Source organism: Chiloscyllium plagiosum, unplaced genomic scaffold, assembly GCF_037043375.1.
Source record: "Chiloscyllium plagiosum isolate Xiang-an unplaced genomic scaffold, Cpla_swu_hap1 HiC_scaffold_15, whole genome shotgun sequence".
In the NCBI taxonomy this organism is placed as follows: Eukaryota; Metazoa; Chordata; class Chondrichthyes; order Orectolobiformes; family Hemiscylliidae; genus Chiloscyllium; species Chiloscyllium plagiosum.
In genome coordinates, this window is record NW_028270153.1 from 29,626,847 (window position 1) to 29,632,846 (window position 6,000).

Below are 6,000 nucleotides of genomic sequence, written 5' to 3' on the forward strand. Positions count from 1 at the left end.
CTCACAATGTGTAATGATATGGGACTGGCTTAAAATCACTATCAGTGAAATGCTTTGAAGATCTGATTTGCCTGCTAACCCTGTCCATAAAGAAACAGTTTGCCTATACTACAAGCTCTTTTTGATTGTAAAGTTAAAATTAGCATCTCCCTCTGAGGGAGATTATTATCATAAATCTGAATTCTGCTGTTCTCTAATGCATCATACTGAGTACAGGGAAAATGTTTTCGAAGTGTGATTACTGCTGAGTTGGAAGAGTAGTCAATTTCCATACAACAAATTAGATGAATAATCATGTTGTCTGCTTTTAATTGAAGGTGTGCTAACTGCTCTTTAGTGCTTTTACATTTGTAGCGTAAATCTTTCATTACTTTGCTGAAATAAGGACAACGTGTAGTGTTCTTGGTCCAGCTGTCTTCAGTTGCATCTTCAATGGCTTTCCCACCCATAAGGTCAGGTGTGGAGACCCTCACTGATGAGTGGAAAATGTTTTGTATTATTTACAACTCCTCAAATACTGAAACAGTCTGTGCCCAAATGCAGATTTGGGCGGTAGAAATACAAAATTTCTATATTCAAATTTTGAAGTGGGGCTTGAATCCATAACCTTATGAATTAAGAGTTAAAAATGTATCCAATTTAGCCGTGCTGACAGTTCTGCTACAATTTGGACTAAAAATGATTAAATTGTTCAATGTCAAGAGTGCAGAAAAGACTCCCAGAAAATCAGCAGATAGTTTAACACCATTTATTTTGCAATTGAACTGAAAATCCTTTTTACTCAAGCTACATTTGATGTGTGCCTTAGGTAATGTGGCCCCAAGTGTTGCAAAAAGAAAGTGTACCATACAAGCATAACATGGGGTTCCCTCCAACCTGCTATTAAAATCACTACTGTTTCTAATTTAGATAAATGACATGGAATCAAATACATCATATTGTAAAGATGTTAATTTTTTAGATGATAACCAAATCAGGAAAGATAGTGGCAAAGGTAGCTCAAATCATAGAGTGAACGAGCAAAATAAATGAGCAACAATATCAAATAAATTTAATAAAAGTAAGTACTAAACATAGGAAGGCAAAATTAGTCCCCCACATAATCTATTTTGACAGTTTTGACAGAATAAGAAGCGAAGGAAAAGCAAAGAGATTTAACACAAAACACATACAGCCAATACAAAGAAGCAATCACTAAGATCAAAGTAGTAAAATACATTTCTGAAATAATTGTTACCTGACAATTCCATCCATTCCTGGTCACCAAAACACAAGGGAGACATTGGAGCACTGGACACAAATGCAGAGAAGAGCCACAAGGATGATCTCTAATTTCAAGATTATAGTTATGCTAGAAAATCTGGAGAAATGCAGCATTTATCACATGGCGAGGAATATTTGAGTTGATTTTATTGGAGGTGTGTATGACAATTAAGAGACTGATAACCATCAATCTAAAATAACAGCATGGTGGATCAGTGGTTAGAACTGCTGTCTCACAGCACCAGGGTCCCAGATTCGATTCCATCCTCTGGTGACTGTGCAAACTCCACACAGACATTCTCCCCGTGTCTGCGTGGGTTTCCTCCGGTTGCTCCAGTTTCCTCCCACAGTCCAAAGATGTGCAGGTCACGTGAATTGGCCATGTTAAATTACCCATAGGGTTAGGTGCATTAGTCAGACAGAAATGGGTTGGGTGGGTTACTCTTCGGAGGGTCAGTGTGGACTTAGGTTGGGCTGAAGGGCCTGTTTCCATACTGTAGGGAATCTAATCTAATCTAAAACACATGAAAGTAAAATGTAAGAAGGAGCATGAAAAAACACCGGTCAATAAGATTAGTGAATCCAAAATATTGTATATCAAGGGGAAGAGGATAATCCAGGAAATGAGTACAGCCCATTAAGGACCAAGGGTGCAATGTTTGCATGGTGCTGGAGGACATTAGTACAGTATTTCACATCTGTCTTCACTGGGGAGGAGGATGTAGATACAGAAGTTGTGAAGAGGGACTGAGGATTTTTAGCAGATTGACATCAGAGAGGAGGCTTAAAAGTGAACAAACCCCCAGGTCGGAATGAGTTGTATCCCAGATAAGGGAGGATATTACAGGTGCTCTACCCAAAATTTGTATTCTTCTCTGGCCACAGGGAAGATGACAGAGGACTGGAGGACAATTAGCTGGTTCCACTTATCAGGAAGGGTGGTAGAGATAAACCCAGCCAGTGAATGTCTCATGAGTTGTAGGGAAACTTAGAGAAAATTCAGAAGGAGCGAATTAATTTCCACTTGGAGAACTAAGGTTTGATAGAGTATAGCTTTGTTCGAGCAAGGTCATGCAAACAAATTTGATTTTTTTTTTGAGGTGACCATGTGTGCAGATGAGGATAGTGCAGTTGATGTAGTTTACATAGGAACCCCTTGATTATCCGAAGGACACAGGTCGGGAGTATTTCGATCAGTTAATTGAATGCCGGATAACATAGGTAGCCATGCAGTAGGTCCTTGCGATCTTGTTCGGATCATTCAAAATTCAGTTGATGCCAGATAAATGAGTTTCATCTGTACATAGATTTCAACATGGCCATTGACAGGGTCTTTCATGGGAGACTGATAAAGAAGGTAAAAGCACATGGGATCCAGGGTAACTTAGCAGTTTGGATGCAAAATTGGCTTAGAGGCATGAGACAGAATGTGTTGGTAGAAGGCCTTTTGTGTTTCTGGAAGATTGTGTCCAATGGCATACCGGAAGGATCACAGCTGGATCCCTTATTGTTCAATATATAAATGATATAGATGACAATGTGGGGATGATGGTGATGAATATATTTGCAGATGACATGAAGATTGGCAATGAGCAGGAAAGTGTTAGGTCACAGGAAGATATAAATGGAATGATAAGATGAGCAGATTAGTGGATGATGGAATTTAACCCTGAAAAGTGTGAAGTGATGTACTTTGAGTTGTACCTTGTCTTGTTTCTTCAATCAATGGAATGACATCAGGAAGCTCAGAGGAACAGAAAGATCTTTGGGTGCTTGTCCACAGATCCTTGAAAATGCAGGACAGGCTAGCAAGATAGTTAAGGCATAATGAACACCTGCCTTTATAATTTGTAACATAGCAACAGCAAAGAGATTACATTGGAGCTGTGCAAAATTTTAGTTAGGCCAGACCTGGAGTACTGTGTGCATTTCTAGTCATCACACTAGGAAGGATGTGATTGCATTGGAGGGGGTACAGAGGAGATTCACCGAGATTTACCTGAGAAGGAACATTCTAGAGGCGGGATAAGCAATGGTTGTTTTCTCAAGAGCAGAGAAGTCTGAGCGAGGACATGATTCAAGTGTATAGGGTTATGAGGGCATGGGCATGGTGTATAGAATGCAGCTGCTGTCTGGTTGAAGCATAGTAACAAGGCAATCTAAGTTTAATAGAACATAGAAGAATACAGCGCAGTACAGGCCCTTCGGCCCTCGATGTTGCGCCTATCCAAGCCCACCTAACCTACACTAGCCCACTATCCTCCATATGCCTATCCAATGCCTGCTTAAATGCCCATAATGATGGAGAGTCCACCACTGCTACTGGCAGGGCATTCCATGAACTCACGACTCGCTGAGTAAAGAATCTACCCCTAACATCTGTCCTATACCTACCTCCCCTTAATTTAAAGCTATGCAGGAAGTTTAGAGGGGAATTCAGAATGTTTTCTTTCACACAGAGAATGGTGGAATCTGGAATGTATTGCCTGGAAGAGTAGTTGAGGTGGGAAGCCTTTCAACTTCTTAAAAAGTACTTTGATGAGCACTTGAAATGTTATAACATTCAAGGCTTGAGCCAAATGCTGGAAAATGGGACTAGATGCAGGCCTCATGTGCCAAAGGGCCCCTCATGTATTTTATGATCTTATGAGTCCATAAGAGGAACTTGGTTCAAATTAGTAAGTGTAAGTTTAGGATTCTATCAATAGATTCTTCACACAGTGATCAACAAATTAAGTAGACATCCTTACTGATGTAAGCGAGAGATTCCGTATGCAAGTATGAGGCATTTCAAAGGGGAAATATACAAAAGTTGGATTCCTGTAGCCATCCTTGTGATTTTCAAAGTACTTTATGCTAGCTGGGTGCAAGTAATGCTGAAGAGCTCATCTCTCTATTATGAGGTTAGGAGACACATTCGTTAAACATTAACACCCTTGCTAGATGTTAACTCATTATTCAAAGTTGATGCTCTGGTTGCTAATGTTATCTGGATTAATTTAGGCATGAATGCCCGTACAGAACCAATGAAAACTAGTCAACCCAGTGTTTAGAAGGCTCCAGTCACAGATGCTTCAAAGAATGGGGCTTAAAGCTTTTACTTTCTGACTTTGATGCAGAAATGCTATCACCAAACCCAACATACATACTCCACATAGAGAAGTGAAATCAAAACCTTGCAATTATTTAAGAAATAAAAGTTGCCATAATCCTATCAGGCTATATGACTGCTCTCTCACTCAAGAGAGAATGGTTTAATCTGGTCACCACACCTCAGGCAATGAGAAGCCTTCATGATAACCTTAGCTAGTATGGGAATTAAACCCATGCTGTTGGCAATACTCCCTAGCCATCCAGCTAACTGAGCTAACAAACCTTCATGGATGCTGTATTAGGTCGACTTTAGAATCTTTTTACTGGATAAATTTAAATGAGATGAATAATTGCCTTCAGCTATAACCACATTGTTGAAAAATTAAGTTCTCCTCTATGTGTAAGAAAGGAAGAGCTGTAGTTACACAGCACTTTTCACAACTACTGGACATTGCAAAACACTTTAGTTAATTATGTACTTTTGATTGGTAGTTGCTTTTGTACTGTTGAGAACATGAAAGCCAATTCTGCACACAGCAAACTCCCACAAACAGCAATGCAATAATCATCAGCTAATCTAATTTTTCTGGCATTGGTTTACTTTTTTTATGTGATGTGGCAGTGCTGGTATTTCCCGAATTGCCTTGAACTGAGGCTATTTCAGAGTCAAATCATATTGTCGTTGGCTTGGGGTCACATCTAGACCTGACTGGATGACACATTTTCTTCCCTCAAAGGCATGAGTGAAGCAGATGAATTTTAATGACAATCAATGATTACTTCATGGTCACCAACACTGATGGTAGTTAAATATTCCAGATTAAATTAACTTAAATTAATTTAAATTTAAATTCCGCCAGTTGCTTGGGGGATTTGAACTAGGGCATTAGCTTGGACCTCTGGATAGAATCTGGTTTCCAGCAGATTTTGCTGCTCGTCGGATGCTGCCTGAATTGCTGTGCTCTTCCAGCACCACTGATCCAGAATCTAGATGACAAGACCAGTAACTACAACTGCACCACTATCTCCAACTAAAGTTTAAATATTGAGGAGAACCCAGGGAAATTTTTACTAATCTCCAGTATGGTGCCAAATGATCCTTTATATTTGGCAAATTGGGTCCCAGTGAACATCAAATTTGAAAGCCAGCACCTCTGTCAATCTCCTATTTCTCAATACTGTGGTACAATGTCTGATTTTTACATTGACGCCCTAGAGTGGATTTGAAGCTATAACTTTGTGACTCAGAGGTGGGAGTGCTTGCATCTGAACCACAGCTAATTCCATTTGTCACAAGATGACGGCGAGGTGTAAGGTTTGGTTCAGTCCTCAAATGTATTGCAAATGATGCTCTACGGAATTTAAGAGACTTTGCAAAGCTTTGCTCATCCTTTGTAAAAACTTTGAACTATAGACAAAAATGTTTGATCAAAAAAAGCATACTATATAATTAGTCAGGAGTACAAGTTACTGAGTGTCTGTAATTCTGAAATACTGAGCTGGTTAATCATTTCCTACAAAAAGTACTATAGGTTGCGCAGAACTTCTTGCATCCCACAAGGCTTCAGTGAACCCAATTTTCTCAGTGAAGAACAAAAAGATGTTTTTTTTCTTTCAATATTATGAGTGTGTCCTTGTAGATTA